The 20,875-nt window shown below is 45.3% G+C and overlaps 1 protein-coding gene across 3 annotated transcripts in view; it reads right to left on the bottom strand.

The window, feature by feature from the left end:
- The window catches only part of TRABD (TraB domain containing), a 32,171-nt gene extending 23,418 nt beyond the window's left edge, over positions 1-8,753 (bottom strand). The window contains exon 1 of one of the 3 annotated variants that reach the window (XM_035338216.1): positions 8,616-8,753. The gene's annotated coding sequence lies outside the window, so the exon portion shown is untranslated. Of the gene's footprint in view, positions 1-3,549; positions 3,574-6,568; positions 6,592-8,615 lie in introns of those variants that run through there. The other 2 variants (XM_035338206.1, XM_035338199.1) reach the window with 2 other exon arrangements.
- Positions 8,754-20,875: the final 12,122 nt, after the last annotated feature.

Here is a 20,875-nt window from a genome sequence, read left to right as displayed (position 1 = left end):
GGCTTTGCACACAGTTTGGAGCAAAACCCCCAAGAAGTCCAGCAGAGCTCCATGCCCTGAGCAGGTAACAGCTGCAGACACAGCTCTCGAGCTGCAAAGTAATAACTTTGCAAAACCAAAACTGCACATAGTCCAAAAGGTTTGGTAACACACCATATATTCAAAACATCCAAGAAGCCTGTGCAGGCAACATTAAGACATTTTCTTCAACTGCCCTATCGCTTTTTCTACAAAGCACTGTATAAATTTAACCCTGTGACCTTGCCTTCCCCCTTTCTAAGGCGTCAATTGCAGGAATGCTGGATGTCAGCGCAGACTGAAATGGTGGGTGAAGCTGAGTTGCTCTTTCCTTTGTGAGCATTTTCACAATTTGTGTGTCCTGCAGACAGCTCTAACAAGAGCAGCAGTGGGTCCTGCAGCCCAGACAGGCACAAGCCAGGGACAGGCTCAGGCCCGCCCACTGCCACCTTGGCCTGGCCGGAGCCTCCTGGTGGCACCACAGGCAGAGACGAACCCAGCACCTGTCCTGTCTCTGCTGGACCAGTTTAACTATTCCTGGACTTGTGCAGCAGCAAACCAAACTGGACAGACATGACTTTCCCCTCCCCAACTTTCCCCTCCCCAGGAGATTTTAAGCTCCGGTGACAGAATACCTGTGCAAACTGCTGTGGCAGCAGAACTGAAGGAACCACACATAGCAGAGGCTTGCTGAAGCCAACACTGTTGTCTGAAAAAAAAAAAAAATGCATGTCCAACCACATCACTTCAGGGTGCACTTTGAAACCCAGCCCTGAATTTGGCTCTTTGTTGGTTGACATGCAAAATAAAGTGTTTTTCTGCCAGTGGATTAGAGGACCCTAAGCACAAACTGAAGTTTAGGCTTGGTTGAAGGCCTACCTCAGTATTAAAACGTGACTCTTATCGACAGCAGTGCTGTTAAAAATAGTAAACTGCAAGTTTCAGTTGAAGAATAAACTTCTACACAGAAGCACCAAGTGATTTTCCACCCAGTGAGTGACATTTTAGAAAGCCTCACCCTGCTCTCACCACAGGTGAAATGATGCATATAATACTGGAAAGCACACTTCTCTGAATTTACTCATAACAATTAGCACTTTTTTTTTTTTTTTTACCTGAAACACACAACCTGTGGAGAAAGCAAAGCTGGTCAGCGTGGTTCCCAGCTCCACCATAACGGGGTTCTGGCCTCTGCAAGGAACCCACGGCACAAGGCCATGAGGGGCAGAGGGAGACTGGCCCAGCCACATGGACAGGCAAGTCTGTCACCACCTTCTTCTAGCAGGTTCTTAGGTGCTTAGACCTGTTTCACCTTTCACTGGAGGTGAAGTTTTCCACACAGAAGACCCGTTTCTGATCTCCCCCTCCGCCCCATCTCCAGACATGCTCATGAACTCAGGTTATTCATTCAACATGAAGAAAATTCCTACAACCGGCTGGTGACAGCAAACTGAGGTGAACAACTGCCATGAAAATCAGCGTGTTCAAGCTCTTGCACAGTGTGAGCCACAAAAGGCACAAAACACCTCAACACCAGAGTACAGACAAGGCCAAGTACTGACCTGGCCACCGCCCTCAGCAACAACATCAGAGAAAGAAGGCACATTCTGGGAACTACTCAGGTACCTCGGGCTCCAGGCTGACCTAGCTCACCCACGTGGAACACCCACCATCCCTGTACCTCTGTGTATTCGGAGAATATATCTACATCCCACAATACTTGAGATATTAATACTGAAACCTCTGAGAAAGGACTAAATGTACCCTGCTGTTAGACATAAGGAACTGAAGCATGTGAATCTGTAAGCACTTCCTCCCACCGTGTTCAACGGCAAGAAAAAGGGTGCTGATTCAGATCAAATCCTGGCAAACATCTGGAAAACTAAAATTCCAGTATTTCCAGAACTCTTTGAGCTTGATTTTTCAACCTTATAGCTTATTTACTTATTTTAAAGTTCAGCTACTCTTATTTATTTAGGAAGTTAACCAGGCATTGCCTGTTTGTCTGTGCTTGCTAACCCAGAGGAGGATTTTAAATGAATGTGGCAGAGGTAAGAGTCTCAGTCACAACGATGGATGTCTGCACAGCACTGCTCCCCTGGAGGAGGGGGCGGGGGGGAAACACAAAAAAAACAAGACTACCAAAGATTAGGGGTAGGGGGTGGAAGGGGTGTAAAAGAGGAAGTGGGCAGAACCTGCCAGGCAACAGAAGCAAACTCAACCACAGGTTGTAAAGCCATAGGCAAAATAAGCTGTTTGGACAATTCTTTATTGTGTGCCCTAATACATTTACCGCAAGATCTCAACCTCAAGTTCCTCTGCTTACCATAGGATTTGGCAAGAACATGCAAAACTAATCAAAACCTTCTCCTCCAGCTACTTCAAAGGCCCATACGATGCCCTCATCAGATAAGTCACATACTGAAAATCTTAGCTATGATGGTGCATTTCTTTCAGACAGAGCGGGAGATGTAGCTCCTAGGCACTCCTAAAAATCAGAGATTAGAAAGTATTTCTGTTCTCTTATCTACCAGGAGATTGCCTTATCCTGGAATAACTCCCATTGACAGTGCCACCAAGAAAATTCCTGGAGCCAGAAGAAACAAAACAGAGCCTGACCTGCAGCCTTGTGAAGCAGCACGTCTGGGTTTTGCCTCTGCAGTTTTCCTGAAAGGACTACTTGATGACTGAATCCCTGATTCAAAAAGCAGAGTGAGAAAGGTCTCCCTGCCACGTTTACTTCACGTCAGTCCTCCAGCTTTCCTCAGGTAGAACAGCTTCAGCAGAACGTCCTCTGTGTGAAACCTGCTCACAAACTACTGGCCCATTTTTCATACCGGGTAGTCTGAGCTGACCAAAGCGTTTCAGTTCTAGCTGCATATTTAGGCACGTGAAACTCATAGCTCCCCATCTCAAGGAGACGGGGTATACTCACAAAGCAGGGCTTCTGTCATTGATAGTTACAGGCTCTAGAACACAATCTGCCAATAAAGAATAAATGTCCTCTCATTTTATTTCAATTTTATTTAATTTCTTTTTACTTCAGTGAGAAAATTCAAATACATCATCAGGTGTGGAAAGGCATCAAGGTAACCTCCCACAGTAGGACTGAATCTGATCCTTTGTCTTGTCTAAGTCTGCTTCCTTCAGACAATGATTCAAGTGAATCAATAAAAAAAGCTTTAATAAAAATCCCTCATGTTCCTACCGATACAACAAGCTAGCCAGCTCCTCTTTAAAAAGGATTTTTATTGAATATTTTATTCCTTCTGAGCTAGGCAGAAAATCAGACACAGCATTTGTTTCCCTCATGTTGACTCTGCAAAAGGGAAATAAGGTTCTCTGCAGTCCTATATAGTTCCGTATTTTCTGTGACACAAAGACATCCTCAGAATAACTAGTACAAAATTATGGACTGCAAAGTTTCTACAACTTGTTTCACCTACTATTGAAAGGGAAATCCAACAATTCTTACAGTTAAATTTCCCTCCCTTTAACAAATCTGTTTATACCATTGCTTTAAATACTTAGAATGTTCATCAGCATTGCAGAGGGTATCCACAGCTCTCAGTACATGGAATATTAATCCTGCAAACTCTGAGATGGGATTATATGTACTTCTCTGTTTTACAAACACGGAACTGATGCATATGCATACTTAAACACATCTACAAATCCGGCCTTTGATATCTAAGCAAGTACATAGTAGCCTACTGGAGCTTTCTAAGCATTTCAGTTTTGCAATGTGAATTTTCCATTGTTTTTAAATCCTTCAAAGGAGGATTGCTCCCCTATCCCATCCCTGGGACAGGGCTTCCTCACAACAGCCTGCCAGCATAACTCATTCTTGTTCATCTAGAGTCACTGAGGGAAACACAGTTATGCTGAGGACTGAACTTGCTCCAAGAGCAAGCTGATGAGCGCTAACAGGAGGTGGTACACCTCGCACAGGTCACACTGTGATCAAACCAGAACTGACCCGTGCTGGACTCCAACCACAGGGGTGCACACACACACACACCTGTTTCATGAACAGCCTCCTGACCCAGATCTCCAATACCAGTTCTCCTGACTAGAAGACAGACTGTTTGCTCCTCAGACACAGCAATAAAAACATACTTATGTCTACATACATTCAGCGTGCTGCATTCCTTTTGTATTCTAAAGCTGCAATTTCTCTAGCAATGGCTATTTGGCTTATCCGGAACAGCCTACGTGCTTCAGGTTCACGTTACACACTGCATAAACACATCTCATTTGAATGCTGCTACCCATTAACAGGACAACTCATTTTATGTAAACACAAAAGGCATATCAACACCTCAGACCAGAAGATACAACCTTTCTCCCAATGACAAACCATCACGTTCATTACTCACTATCTGGAATGCCTACAAAGTATCTTCCACAGCTCCCATTTAGCCTACCAGGAAGGCTAAGCCAATTGATAGATCCACGCCTTTGTTTCAGCACCATCTGCAGCAGTGGAAGCAGACGAAGTGTTTAAGATTGATGAGACTTTTCCCATGCTTATGCTCAGAAATCTTAGCAATGTTTACAAACAAACTAACACTGGCTCCAAATGGTGTCTCTTCTCTGTTGATAGACTGCTTGTACTCAGAAGGATGCATCAGCTGAAATGAGGCTGCCAAATAATGCAACGGCCACAAATTCAGGAATTGGAGCTTATTCCAAAACCATCACCAAGGTGACCTACACTACATATTGCACATATTTCTTTGACACAACCCACGCCTTTGGAACTTAACTGAGCAACTGGTTCTGTGATCACAGATGGTCGGAGATTGTGGGCCTGGTTTCTCATGACTCAGAAGTTCATACATCTCAAAATACAGATTTTACCCTTTGAGCATGAATGAGATGTTCCTGCAAAGCGAACCGTGCTGATGTATGCTGCCTGAACTCAGGTACCTGCATGCCGGGACCAACATCCATTTGCATACTTTGGAAGCAAAAATATAAAAGTCAGAGAGCTTCTTTCCAAAGGAGGTGTTGGAACATGAGCATATCTGGCCCATGACACTGATGCACTGAAAATACTTTATCCGATGCACTGAAAACACTGCCTATCATTCTTTGTCACTGGAAGACAAGAAGGCATTCCCGGGTTTGTGTTTACAGAAACTGCTGCTACTAGACTGGCTGGGGCTACTTGATGAACTGAATGAATCTGACGCAATTCAGAACGCTAATGCAGGGCAGAATTGAGCATAAACAATAGGACAAATCTGTACTGATTGAAGAGGCTGTAAAGAGGTTGCTAAATTTAGAAACACGAGGCAGAAAGACCCAAGTGATGCAGCCCAAATCTGGTCAGCCACTCCGAAACTCACACCATCTTAACCTATAGATCTACTCAATCTCCTGTTTTATTCTCCTATGAATCATCTGGATTCAGGGAAGATCAGCAGACTGGGATAAGATATGCAGCCAGCATATCTCCTCCCTCCAAACCCCTCAAAATAACCCATGAACCAAACAGCACTCTTGATTCTGGGAAACTCTCTGCAGAGGTCTCCCAAGCAGGGCAATAGGAAAGCTGCACGGCTGCTGCACGCAGAGTATCTGTGAGAGGCTATTTTGTTCATCCACTCTATTCATTATCTACAAGCAGCCAGAAAACGAGGCAGGTAGAAAAGTTCTGCTATGGACAACTAACTGGTGGCTTGGTGGACGTTTGACTGCAACTGTTCCCACAGAATAGTTGCAGAAATCTTGTTGAACTCTGTGTAAGCTTTTATTCCAGTGTTAGTGGCTTCCTGGTGACATGCTCAGGAGCTGGGTCCCAAGAGTACTGGCAGACATTCATAGCCATCATTTTATTACAAACACTTAAATCCAATCCTTATGAGTGTAAAATTGGGATTTTGTAGGAAAAAATTTTGACCAGCTGCCAAATACATTATTTATTAGTGCTCTTCACCCTAGTTGCCAAACAGTAGCTGGGATCAAGGTGATCAACGTGATCAACTCTTTTCCAAAGGGATTGGGTGATCACAAAAGCTGCAAACATTGCTGCATGACGCCGGCTCACATGCCAGCAGCAAGCCAGGAGACACAGCTCTGACTGCAGCAGGAGGCTGGAGAGCCAGGGTCAGGTTTCAAGGCAGACCTAACCCAGACAAAGCACCAGGAAGGCAAGCTAACTTCAGCCCAGCTGCCACAGGGGCAAGAGCCCCTCACTGACAATACCCTTCGGCCCTACAGGCACACGCTAACCAGGAACGCCACCTCTTGCAACGCCGCCCAGCTGCTGCACCACTTACTTACATCATGAAGCTGCCTGAATCCAACAAACACAGTAATTAGAATAATAGGTCTTCCCTCAAAAGATTACTTCTACTCCTATCTGCTGCCCTCAGAAGAGACAAAACCCCTCCCTCAGCAATTCCTGATCCTGCTTCCTGACACGCAGACCTTTTTTGGTCTCACCAGTACCTACCGCCTGGACGTACCGAAGGACGGCTCCCAGTTGTGCAACACACCAGCTAGGAGTCCTAGTGAGGTAAGATTCAGTCTCTGTACATACCACACAGGTGAGCGGAGACCATTTTTCAACTTTGTCAGCATTTGTGCTGCTGTTCAGCTCGAGTGCAAGCCTCTCTTGAGCGCATACACCCTTCCTGCACACAGACACACGCCTCTCAGTGCACATCAACCCCGTGCTATCTGTACAGACAAGGTTATTGTGCAGACAGCCTGCAGGGTACAGCAAGTGGAAGACAGGAGCTGCTGGAGCTCCAGGGCCATCTCTCCCACAGCTTGATATGTGGTGTCACCAAGACACTCGGGTTCTCATGGAGGTGCTCTGTTCCTGCATCCCTCAGTGACTTCAATCAAAATGCATAGCACATCAACTAAAGGTGGAAAAAAAGAACAAGGAAAGAGGCAAGAGAACATAGATACTGACTTTTAATTTTCTATTTTAAAGAGAAAAGGAAGAATTTGTCACTGAAGACATGCATGTTTTCATACAAATCTAGATTCCAGTTAATATTAAAAGTCAGATGTCCCCACCTCAAACACATTTTATAGATGGGGGAGGGAGAAATCACTTCTGCTTCTAGAGTTCAAGTCCAAATGCGTAACTACAGTACTAACTTGTTCCCAGCACCTGAGATTTGAGCAGCCCTTTACACAAATCTGCAGTAATTGAAGGTCTGACCTCAGCACCGATTCATATTGGAAACCTATTCGCAAATACCTACCCAGTAACAGCCATTACTAACAGAACACATCGGTGAGATCTGGTACCAAATCTTCTGTGAGGGACAACTGGTGCTTCCAGCCAGCATGGACTTACCCTGGCAGGACAGGGAAAGCTGCAGAGCACCTCATTCCTACCAGCACTGGCTGGTAAAGTACATGTTAGATATCACACCAGGCAGCTGTAGCTACATACATACCACTCCCATTAAATCCGGAGCACTCTTATCTCTGGCCTTCTATCTTTTTTGTTTTGTTTTCATTTTCTAGGACTGCCCCAAATCTCTTTCTTCACTTTTGCCAAGTAGCAAATAAGGAACGCTTTCTGAAGAAAATACTATTAAAAACAAATCATTCAGATGACTCTCTCACAAATAACATGCTAATACTACTGTGCTTTATTCACAGCTGTGGTGGTGACAGCCGCAATATTTCATTGTAGAAGAAAGACTGCACTGAAAAATACCTACAGCTCTCCTGTCACCAAATTAAGCAATACCTGAGCCTACAGTTAAGACAGAGCGCCAGACGCTGTTGAGACTGTCTGACAAATTTAGTCAGCAACTCGAAACTTGAAAGTCTGCCGTAAGCCACTAATGGCAAGGCACAAACAAAGGCCGCAACCATAACCCAGTGTTTTCACTTAAACTCATGTAGCTTTTTCCCCAGCTGCTTAAGGCCTACCCCCCTTATGCAATGAAAATTCTGAAATCTTGACTTTTTATTCACATTTCTCTGTTAGCTGTCCAAGGAGTGTGAGCCAGAGAGGTCCCCGCACTGCCAGGCACCTCCACAAAATGGAGAAACGAGGCCATCCCAGGCACCTGGGATTCTGGGGACCGCTACCGACAGCGGCACCCGTGCAGAGCAGCAGCTCACTTTCAGAGGCACACCTCGCTTTCCCAGCCCGGCAGCCACCACTCAGCAGCTGCAACTTCGCGCAGAGTTGTACCAAGCCAAGCCGAACCAAGCCGAGCCGAGCCAGGTCTCTCCTCCCGAGGGCCAGCCCGAGCCAGGCTCGCTCCCCCGCCGCCCCCTGGCCCCCGGGACCACCACGCTGGCGGAAAACGCCCAGCCCACGCCGGGCACCCGGGCTATTCTCGGCCGCTGGTTAATCACGGCTATTTTCGGAGGGCAAACCCCGACCCCGCAGCCGACCCGAGAAGCCAACGGCAAGCGCAGAGGGGACCCAACCCCAACACGCCCCAGCCGCCAGCCCCCCGCCGAGGCGTTGCCCGTCCCTCCCCCGGCTCCCTGCGGCAGCCCGAACGCCGGGGCGCACCGCACGCCGCGAGGAGCGGCTGCAGGGACGCGGCAGCCGGGGTTCACCGGCCGGGACCCCACCACCCCTTTCCGCAGGACCCCCTCACCTGTGGCGCCCGCCCGGGGCCGCCGCTAGCGGAGGCGCTGCCGGGTGCGGGGGGGGGCGGCGGCGGCGGCGCGGGGCTCAACGTGCGGCATTAGTCATTCATGCAGGGGGCGGGCCGGCGGCCGCGGGGCACTCTGGGAGATGTAGTCCGCCGACGCGCTCTGTGTGTAAAGGGAATGGGGCGGCGGACTACAACTCCCAGGTGCGGCTCGGAAACAGCCCAGCCGCCATCAGGCAGCCGCCCGCCCGGCGGAGGCCATGGCGGGGCAGTGGCGCCGTGCGCGCCCTGCCTGGGGGGCAGCGCCCTGAGGCGGCGGGGGACGCCCGGTGAAGGCAGGCACCGAGCCGTGCCCCTCGGGACCAGCCCGCCGCTCCCCCCTGCCCTCTTACCGCTTCGTCCGCTCGCGTCGCCCAGCCCCGCGGAGCTGTGCTGCTGGACAGTTAATGTTTCACCACAGAAACCCAGAAATCCGGGTTGTGCAACCCGCTCGGTCACAAGCGGGCTTTGGCGATACTTGAAACCGCAGATAAATGTTGTATCGATCAGGAAAAGTTTCAAGAAAGATGTGCCAGAAGTGACTCCCAGATAGCGATTGGTTTCTGACACTGCCCTTCCTGCTCTGCTCCTGATGGCTCACAGGCACTGAAAGCGTGACTAACCCACCCAGTCAGTCTGAGCGCACGGCTACCATCCCAATACAGTTCCACTAGAACAGATTTTGTGTATGTACTTCTGGTACATTTTCTGGTCCTAAATAGTTTGCTCCATGTATATATCCCAGTCAGGGTTATTTTAGGACTGGGCTGAGGTCTGGAAGCACGTGGCACGTAGCAATCAAGTACAGACATGTTCAGACAGTTGGGAATTTCACTTTCCTTTTTGTGTAGTAATAGTTTCAACTTGCTATAGCAGCACAGATCAGTGAAGGATAGCACAGACTTTCAAAATACACAAATACACATAGTCAAGTAAAGGCATAAGAAACAAAACCATGAACTTGTGGAAAACAAACAAAATCCATCCAGTAGCTAGCAGATTGGGAAGAGAATTTCACTATTTCACTTTGGGCATTTTTATCTCCTCACAGATTTCACATACATTTTTTTTTCTCCTGAGCTGGTGTATGAAGGCCACTAAAAAGTTGAGACACTGTCCTGGACAAGAGCAGGCTGGTCACTGCTTTCAGGGACTGCGCCATAGGATTTTTAAGATTTTCTTGGCATCCAAGAGCACCCCACTCCAAGCACTGCCAGTTCCAGGTGCACCTGCTCCCCACTAACCACAGCTGATTGCTTCTGAGTCTGTTCATAATCCGGCCTCTTCCAGGGATCTGCTTTGCTCAGCCATAAGCTGTCCAGGACACGGGATCCACCACTCGGCTGTAATGTGCCAGGTAGCAGTTACATCCCTGTGTAGCGTTGACTAAGCAGCATGTGACAAAGCTCAGTGACCTGAATCTTGTCACACACCCGTAATAAGTCCCTTACACAGCCAGTCACACATTTTATCCTCATTCTGATTTGCTCAATAATTAGACAGTGTGCCAGGCATACCCTCAAGCCCAGTTATTAGCAGTGAATGTGTTGAATTCAAGTCTTTCTTTCTTATTTATTTATTTATTTATTTATTTATTTATTTTGGCTGCACTTCCCACTGCAACACCACTCGTGTCTTGTGCAAATTTTGTGAGCCCTTGAAGAGACTACAGACATATTCCCAGGCTTCCCACACTTCACCTGCAAAGATTGAATGATTACATTTAGTTAGGGCTGGGGATCACTGCCTTAGCCTGCAGAAAACATCTCACCTGATCTGATCTGATCTGGCAATTCCTTTGCTGTGGGAATACCATGAACTCTGCTAGCCTGCCTTTTTTTTTTTTTTTTTTTTTTTTTTTTTTTTAGTTCATGATGCTGCACCCTGATTATGTCAACAGTATCAGTGCTTTCACTAATAATTACTTCAGGCACTGCTTTGTCTGCTGGCTCAGCGAGAGCTGGGGTGGTTGAACATGCCTTTACAGCGACCACAGTACGATGCAGATCTCTACCATGAAGCAATGCCACTGGAGACTCTGCCTGTGCTGTTTCAGCCTGGTCTGTGGCACGCAACATATTTTAAAGCTGAGAGGGAGCACAGAGATGAGAGGAAGTTTATTAAACAGAAAAGGCCTTGGTACTGCTGTGGCCAGCGATCCCAAGGGCACAGGGCTCCACGGCTCTATCACCAACAGACATGCTAGGATGGTTTGAGGTGCCCTCTAGCCAGAACGCGCTGGCATCACTGTCTGCTAAGTGGCCTAGTATAACACATAGATCTGTTTCTTAAGTTTGTGAACAAAAGTATACAAAGATATACAAATATACGCTTTGTATATCTTCTTCTTTAAATGTCATCCTGAGATTATTTTGAGGCCAATGGTGGATGCCAGTAGTGAAGAAAGGGCTTGGCAGCTTGGATTTCCCCAGTGCTTCAATTCTACTTAAAACACTTTTTTTTTCTTTTTCTTTTTTTTTTTTTTTTTTAACTGAAAGTGGGGATCACTGAATAGTTATCACCCACAGCATGGTACATTTAAGGTAATTTTATAAATGTGTGGAGAGTCAGAAAGGTTCTTTATGCATATGACACTGCTGTTAGGCATAGGTGTTTCCAAGATGGGGTAGGAACAAGATGGGGAGCTGAGTGCACTTCTCCCTTCCTTCCCTCTTTCATTCTCTGCTTTGCTACCTCCCTTCTACTTCCACCCCTTCCTCACTCTTATTTCTCTCTCCCTCTTTCTTTTTCTCTTTAGGAAATGACAGCAATGACTATGACATTAACTGCAGTTGCTCTGTTCTCTTCAGTGACCTCTGCTTCACAGAAAACAGAGACCTTGTGAGACATTTGAATCAGCCTCTGAGCAGGTTGCAGGGTGTCACCCGACAGCTTGCAGGGTGAGCCTTTGTCTGTTCTGTTCACAACATATTCATAAGAATTTGCAGTACCAAAGGATTCACCCCAAACAGTCCTACCATTAAAAATCCTTAGCACTAGGAAGGTTGTTCAAGTGTCCAGCGCTGGTGTTGGCTTGGATGTCAGCCCACTAGTTCTTGCTCTCCTTGCTGCAGGTGCGGACAACACATTCCCCATGTCTTTGTAGCAGTCTTCACCTGTTTAAATGTCTTCATGTCTTAGGTTTCTCTAGGCCAGTGAGTCTTAACACGTTCCTTGAGTTGTGGCTTCTAGACAGCAGAGGTGAGCACTGGGCTGGGGCTGGTGCTGCGTGCCATGGTTTGGGGTGCTGCCTGTTACCTATTAACCATGCTTGGCTTCAGGATCTATGTGCCATATTTGCATTTCAGTTGTCTGCCTCATTTCAGGGGTTACTCTGTTAATTTTCAAAGACACGATCTTAAAAATGCATATTTGATAAGAAAAGTTACTGTCTTTCTCACCATTTCTCCTGTCATCTGTGATGGCTAAAGAGTTTGTCTGGCAGTTTGGCTAGCCCGTGACTGACAAAACAGAGGTTTCTGAAGAGAATATAACCCGTGCCTTCACTTTTTTGTGTGTGTGTCATGACTGGGCCATGTGTGTCTGTCCGTGTCTATGTTGTGTCCCGTCTTCCATCCTCTGCACCACCACCACTCCCGCCGCCAATTCTCCAAATGTCTCCAAGTTTCCTTTCCTCTTTCTGGTCCCTCCGTTTCCATCATTTGCTATTGCCCCGGTTTCACCCCTTCCCCTGCAACACCACGATGCGATATTTATACTGATGGGGGCTGGGACACCCACGGAGGGCCACCAGACGGTGGCACCGCGCCGCCTCCGCGCAGAGGAGAAGGCTCCCGCGGCAGGGCGGGCAGGGGCCGCGCTGGAAACGCGAGCCCGGCGGTGCAAGGGGAGACTGGAAACGGCCGAGGAGGCCCGGGGGGAGACCGAGAGGGTCCCGTCCTGCGGGGATCGTGGCGACGGGAGCGGTAGCAGCGGTGCTGCCCCGGGATCAGGCCGCCTCGCCTCAGTCCCGGGCCCGCCGCGGAGCCGCGGGGCTGTGGCGGCCTCTGGCGGCCCGCGGGCGTCAGCGCCCCTGCGGCCCCCGCTGCCAACGGGTCCCTGGGCTCCGTGACGGGGGGATATCCCCCGTTGTGTTAGCGTTCAGAAAAGGCCAGCTCGAATATACTTCGTTCCCGAAGCACAGAAGCACGGTGTATATTTATGTTGCTCCAAAATAGCATCTACACTGCAGGCAGTCTGCTGAGAGGAAGATTAAAGCGTGGTTCTGCTAACAGGAGTTACACAGCCTTCTGTTAAATATGCAGCGAAGGCCAGGGCAGGCCAGAGGGTGCACATAACCATAACAGGAGATTGTCAGCCAGACCCAAAGTCCTGCATGGTATCACTGAATCTGCTCCTGAAGGCTGGGACCCGTGGCAGCACTGGATGCTCTCAGAATTTCTCTTTCAGTGCTGCATCATCAACCCTGAGACACAACTGCTCCTGAACACAACTAGAACTGGCTCCACTAAAATTGGTTTGGGAAATCAAAAAGAGCCAAGCTGCATACTGGGTTGGCTTGGCCTTCTCCAGACTTTATAACTTATCCTTAAAACATTTACTGCTCTTGGGGCTGGGCCTTCAGAAGTTGCTGCTGTGAAGTGAAACAGGGGAAGCTGATTGCTGTGAGGCTTTGGTGCTCAGGCCAAGCCTGATGCAGGCAGGCATGCAACCTGCTGTGTCCATGTGGAAATGGATGTTACGGATGGCAGAGGGGGAGGAAGGGCTGCAGCCCCCTTGTTCCTCCTTTGAATCTTCCTATTCCTCTCCCCATCCCCATTACATTCACAGCAGACCTACACAACACAGCACTGCAGCATATTGATGCTCCAAGTAGCTGTAAATAACACAGTTAGGGTAAGACAAGCTGTTAGCTGTGTCAGCACAGGGCCATTTTCAGGATCATTTGTGGGGGAGGCTGCGAGGCAGGCGAAATGAGTAACACCATGTTGTTGTGTCAGCCAGGCAGACGTGAGAGACGCTCTGGGCTTCCCTTGTCCAGGGACTGATACTACAAACTGGGAGAATGATTGCCCAGGAGGCAAACCAGATCCTCTGCTTCTTCACAGTAAAGGCTAGGAAAGGAGCAAAGCCAGAGATATGCTCCTGTGAGGAGTCTAGGATCTCACTGGTTCATATTTCAGTTCACTGAAGGTATCTAGAAGTCCCACATCAGAACATAATGCCGGTAGGCTTTAAAAGACTTATATACCAAAACAACAAGCTGTTATGGTCTTGTTCCTACACAGAAACAATTCAATCCAGTGTTGTTTTCAACAACGAAAAAACAATCCAGTGTTGTTTTCAAATTATAACAGTCTGGATTAGAGTCACAAAGCAGAAAAGTCTGAGCTAAAGCCAATTTACAAGCCTTAGCACACACTATTCTGACTTATATTTGAAAGCCATATGACCTTATGAGAACCTTTTGGTGTAATCACTCTCAATAAATAAACAAACAGGTTAAAGATAAAAGCAGGGCTGTGAACCACTGAAAATCACTGCTGGTGTCAATATGAGATGTGTAGGCAAGGATTAAAAGCCTGGATCCAGAACCTTAATTTAAAGCTGCAGTGAAAAGAGTGATGTAGCAATGGGACTTTTCCATTAAATTATTTCCTCCTCACCAGCGCAGTACTGGCCTTGCAATGAATTTGAAAACTGACAGCTTGTCCTGCAACAAATTGAGCTGGGGAGTGAAAGGGCAGGTGCTGCCTGCTTTCCACTCACCCCAGGGGAATGTTCAAAGTAAACACTAAGTTAACTTGGAGTAGGTGGTGCAGTGGCTTCCCCACGCACAATGTTTCTACGGGGGATTCATATCATATAGTCAAAGGGCTGCTATCAACTTGCCTGCTCATCAGCTCTGAGACTGCAAGCAAATTAAGACCGGAGAGCATCAATACTGTCAACTTTTTATTTTCCTAAATGGTGTCATTTGATTTGCAAAAAATTATCAAGCTTGACACATGATTATCTGATTCACAAATCCCAGCTGCTTTTCCCTTCATAGACTAGATGGGGAAAGTGGTTGACTTCTGAAAGTTCCCTTCATAGTGCCATTAGTCACTTTCTCCTATAAAAAAGTTGCTACTGAAATCATTAGCCTGCCTTGATGTTACATTGTGTTTGTATATATGTTTCAATAGCAGGAATAGCTGTATAATGCAGAATCAGAACCTAAAATACAAATCTACATCTATCCGGATACTTGGTTATTTACCATGGATTGGAGTCAAACTGTCTGTTCCTGTTCCTGTGAAATTAAACTTGTTCAAATTTCGTACAGAAAATCCTGGGACTTATACCTAAGATAAGAATGAAGAGAAGGAGGGAGACATTGTCAGGGAAGAGATATGCTTCTTGTTTTGTTGAGCATAAGCTGAACCATAAGCTACCATGTGACCACAATGGACAGCTTCCTTCTACCCTTCTTTAGGGCTCGTGGTTCACAGAATCACAGAACAGTTGAGGTTGGAAGAACCCTCTGGTGCAACCCCCCCTGCTCCAGCAGGGCCACCTGCAGCAGGTTGCCCAGGACCAAATCCAGATAGCTTTTGAATATCTCCAAGAAGGTTACTGGTACAGTGGTTTAAAAGGTTAGCACCCTTCACTTTATGGTTACTGCCCCTACTGAGCTTGTGAGGGCTTATGGAAACCCATCCTACCTGGAGTGGTAGTGGCCTAGAAGCACCCTTGTAATCTGTCCCTCCAGTGCCGATGAGAATCTAGGAAATAATAGCAATAAGCAGAAGACTGTGAAATACTACTGCTCAGCTGTGAAAGAAGTATACTAGACGCAGTAAGGAAGAGAATTTTGCAGACTCACAGATAGTAAATACAAGTGCCAGGAGCTTTACTTGGCATGAGGAATGTACTCTTGATACACCTCAAAGCTGCCATTACAATGCAGAAGAGTTTGTGATACAATATTTACAAACAATTGCAAATGTCATTAAACTCAATTTAAATTAGGAATTTATTTTCACATAAGTGGAAATTCCATATCAAAAGTGAAGTTCTTCACAAGCAAATTTATCCTGGGGATGATAATAATGACCAGAACTGCATTACAGAGAGCAGCGATCTGCTAGCTATATCTGAAAATTTTCCTAAGTACTTTGAATAACTGAACATCCAAAGCAGAGCTACAAAGGTGGTGAAGGACCGAGAGGGGAAGACATGAGGAGCAGCTGAGGTCCCTTGGTTTGCTCAGCCCAGAGCAGAGCAGGCTGAGGGGAGGCCTCATGGCGGCCTGCAGCTCCCTCACGAGGGGAGCGGAGGGGCAGGCGCTGAGCTCTGCTCTCTGGGGACAGCGACAGGACCCGAGGGAACGGCATGGAGCTGGGACAGGGGAGGGTCAGGCTGGGGGTTAGGGAAAGGTTCTGCACCCAGAGGGTGGTTGGGCACTGGGACAGGCTCCCCAGGGCAGTGGTCATGGCACCGAGCTGCTGGAGTTCAAGAAACATTTGGACAGTGCTCTCAGACACAGGGTCTGATTGTTGGGCAGTTCTGTGTGGAGCCAGGAGTTGAATTCGATGGTCCTTGTGGGTCCCTTCCAACTCAGGATATTCCATGATTCTATGATTTTAAGAAGATGAAGATCTTGGATTCCCAGGTTGTCTTTTAATGAGACAACTTGTCAACAAAGCAGTCAGAGAACAGATAAAGACAGCTAGAGATGTGGCAGTTGACTGTACCGTCTAGGTGATTTGAAGGATGATGAAATGTAAGTTAATGTTTCTATCACAGTTTATAGGTCTTGAATCCTGTGCTTACTCTGTCTTTGCTTTATCCCACTACTTACTGCACACAAATCTGGTCTCACTTTGAACGAGTGACTATTCCACACAGGGATGAATCAAGTGGTATATGCCTAGGGGTATGTTCTGCTGTATCTACTTCCTTAGGAAGAATTCAAATATAGTTCTGTAACATAAATCTTCCTTTAGCTCAGAGATAAAAGGGTCTTTTGTATCTTTAAGATTAAAGATGGGTAATTGTATTTTTTATTTTAGACAGCAATTAGCCATCCCTGAGTTGACTGTAACATTCCTTGTTCCTCATCCAGTGTGAAGAAATAATTTTGCATGGTTAAGTTTCACAGCAAAAATTTAATTAATTATGTAAAATAACTTTTTTTTTCTTTTTTTTTTCTTTTTTTTTTCTCCAGTGTTAGATAATTTATTTTTCTCTTTCCTTTTATTAGTTACAGTTTGTTTAACCAACCTGGATTAATTTATCTGCATTATACCCTGTCAAAGGAGATGACATGAAATTTCAAAATGAGGAACTGTGCACTAATTTCAGGTAACCCATCTCAGACATTTAAGTTTTTTTTGTTTGTTTTGTTTTGTTTTTGTTTTTTTTTGATCAGAGTATTCAAAATTAAGACTGTGAATAAAAACTAAACATGTTCACAAATCAGCTTCTACTTGCTCTCTTCTTGACCAGAAAGGATACTCTGAGTGAGAAGGCTGTGATTATCTCCATGTCATTTGTCTTGATCTCCAAATCCAAGTCCTCTCCAACATAATTTACTTCTATTAGTATATGCAAATAGCACATAATTCAATTTTCCAGGTCCTTCTCCCACTTTACTACCTGTCACCTCTTTTACCAAGATGAACTTTGTCATTTGACAAACTTTTGTCATTGCATCTGCAACAGTTTTTTCCTCCTGCTTGGGTACTGTCAGCAGGAACATGGAGAGCACAGGAAAGTTACAATTCTAGTATATGGCCAAAGGGGATGAGAGTAGCAAAGAGCACAGATTTCAGGGCAACCCTGAACAGTGCTTGGTACAGGGGATTTCTTCAGCAGTTCCAAAGAAAATGTAGCATGTTGATTGAAGAGGTGTGAAGTAAAGTAGCAGAGATTTATAGTCGGCCAAATTTAACCAGTTCCATGTGAAAATTAGAACAAATATCCTTCTTAGGCCTTTCCCAGCTTTCAAGTCTCTAGTCTAAAACCTGGAAGTGCTATAAGGAGATATCTGAAATACTGTATTTAAGGGAGAAAAATAGTGCTTTAACCCTAAACTGTTTTAAAAAAGTTTTTGTCCAACCATTGTTGCTGGAAGCTGATGTATATGCATATATATATATTTCAGACTCAGAAATTTTCTATCTACAATGGAAAATTTTAACCCAGGGTAATTAAAGACCAGCTAACATAAAAGTACATGGAAATTGTATTGAAAAATGTAAAGTAGTCAGTAGTCCTTCCTATAGTCCAAGAAAACTTCTCGTAATCCTCATGTTTTCTATCACACTGATAAATGTTTTATGCATACAGGCAAGTTATATCATTGCATGATTAGTGCAATACACACTTCTCAAGGAAAATCTTAGTAATAATGTTTAAGATTTTACCATCATAGGAAAGCTGAACAAGATTCTTCGTCTCTGAGAGTATCAGAGATGGCAGGCAGGCTGACATATTATGCCCTGTTAAGGGCAATGATCCCCATGTGATGTGTTGTTTGCATGTGGACTGTTTCCTTTAAACAAGACTTTCCATGACCTTTACAACAGGCAAGAGTGATGCTTGCTTGAGGACAGCACGCTCCACATGAGCAATACAAGGAAGCTGTAAAAATCCATGGATATGGACCCCAAGGCTTGGAAAATCTTCTGGTTCTCTAATGTTGCTACATTACAGAAATTCCATAACTGTTCACCTCAGCAAGGACACAGGTTTCAATGACCCCAAGATAACAGTCTTTGCCTGATGGCGTTCTTCAACCTCTCAACACGTGTGGTCACCCTGCCCTCTCCTGAGATGGCATTATCTGTCAAAGCCTGGAAACATGGCAGAGAGAAAGTTGTGCTAAAAGCAAACGTGGAAGTGGTTGTGTATGCTACATGACTTCCTAATTTACCCTGATTTATTTTGGTTTGGATTTGCTAGTCCATAATTAGTATAATGATGATTGTTTAAGATAAGATGGCAAAGGGGGTTTTAATAAAGCAAGGTCGTTAATTTTCAAGGCTAGCAAAGGTGGTACAAAATTAGACCAACCAAGTGAAAAGTGGAATAGATTTTTGCTGCTAAAGATCTTGGAAATCCCCCTTACATGAAAATCCATATATGTATGTGTAGGTAAGTATTGTATGAATGATGACATGCCAAGTACACCTAACTGCTTTCAACATACACATTACATAAATCCCAGTATGTGAAACACTTAATGACCTCAGCACCTAATGCAACAAGTGGAAATTGAGAATCAGTAATTAGATTTTTAAGATCAGGCATAAAATTTGGCAATGTTTAAAATTACTTTGTCTTCTTATTGCTTCCTAAAATGAGAAGCCTAAAGACCCGCTTCTTTTTTAATTCCTCTGACATGGCATTTTGTCAGTCTTTTCCACTCATCTATCCTGCATGCTATTTGGATACACTAGTGTTGAAGCATATCCGATGTTCATAAACGTAGTTTTCCTCTTTATGTGCATAGATGCATCTTTATGTGCATAGATGCACATAAACATAGTTTTCTGTGGGCTAAGTGGAAAGTGCATTGAATTTTCCTTGAGAGATTTGCTCAAGGCATGGGTCATGTTATTCTTTGGAACTTCTGTGAAGCTACAGCTAAAATTAAATTTTGTGTTTTATTTTAAGGTTAAAAAACACATTAGACGTTAATCATTAGTTCAAAGGAGCTCTGATTCGTGCTATTAATAGTAAAGTAGCTGATCTGTAATAGAGATTGTATACCTTAGTTTCTAAAATAAGCTTACCACACACAAAAAAAAAACCAAAACACTCCTGCTATTACTGTTTTTTTTTTTTTTTTTCTTTTTTTGTACAGTACACTACAAGAAACAGCAGGTTGGGTTCTGCCTCAGGATCACACTTGCTGCAGGCTAAGACATTTCCTGCTCAGATATGCCAGCTAGTTGGAATTACACCGAGCTGATTCTGGTCTGCTCAGGCTGCGTATCGCACAGTCCCACTGACAAAACAGAAGCAGTTGATCCAATATTTCCTCTTGGATCTGGGGTTTGTGAAGGTGCCAAGGGTATGTGGTGTTTCATAATCTTCTAGGGACTCACAGTTGGAGAAGTGATGTGTTATGGAAAGTTAACACATTCCCTTCCCAGTGTTAATGGGAAGATCAAGGGGAAATTCTCTCTTTGTCCTGGTTCATCTTCTTTCCCCATCCAGCTTGGGCTTGCACCAGATCTGTGCTGCACAGCACTCACTGAGAAAGTGCAAAATTATGACTTCTGAGCCACTTGGTTTGACTTAGAATAAAGATATCATTTGGTTTTACTTACAAAACATTTCAGCTTGACTCTGATAACTGTCCTCACACTGAATAAGCTACTTTTCCTATTGAATTCAATTGAATTTATGGTGTAAGATATTACCCAGCATAACAAAACATCACAAAATCTGATTTAACAACAACAACAACAAAAGTCTTTTTGTCTTGTATGTAAGGAGCTTTTAAGCATGTCACAGGACAAGAAAATACCCATAATACAACATCAGCAGTATGCTGGTATAACATCAGCAGGAAACTACGATGGCATCACTGCAGTTTAGATTTCCCCCAAATGCAGGTACTTTGGCAGCTAAAGTACCTCTCTTTGGGTGGTGATGTGAAAATCTCTTTCAGTTGTCTAAGGAAAGCAGAGTTGTGAACACTGCCTTTCTTCTGAGAATCTATAAGTACTGGAAAGAGGCTGATTACCATCATCAGAGCTGCAGCTAGGCCCTCCTGGCACCTCATCTCCCCTTTAACAAAGCAAGTCTCCTCCCCTACAAATTACTCAAAATAAGAAACTAGCATTTGGTAAATCAGGACTGGAACAACCTGAATTGATTTTCTCAGGTCCAAAGAACAGCTTCAACTAGACGGACTAAGCAAACGGCAACCAGAACATCACACTGCATTTCAGCCTTCCCTCAGAAAGTGTTATTTCACTTCTTTCCAGTAGCAAAAGAACTTGAGCTCAAGGCTCCTTTTTCTAGGTAGGTGCTCACAACCTTGAATTCCTGCAAGACAACAAAGGGTGGGGAAAGGACACACTTCTTTCCCCCTCTGCTTTGTATTAGTTGCTAAACCAGCGTGCCCTTGAGAAGACCTACAGAAGCAGACCTGGTGAGCATGGCAGGAGGAAGAAGAGCTGGTTTTGTGGACCCACTGAGACAGAGGTCAGAGCTGGATACAGGTTGTTACTGCAACTGCAAAGAACTCATACAGAAAATCA

Source organism: Oxyura jamaicensis, chromosome 1 (assembly GCF_011077185.1).
Source record: "Oxyura jamaicensis isolate SHBP4307 breed ruddy duck chromosome 1, BPBGC_Ojam_1.0, whole genome shotgun sequence".
Classification (NCBI taxonomy): Eukaryota; Metazoa; Chordata; class Aves; order Anseriformes; family Anatidae; genus Oxyura; species Oxyura jamaicensis.
The sequence above is the reverse complement of the archived record's forward strand: the minus strand, read 5'-3'. Positions and strand labels throughout refer to the sequence as shown.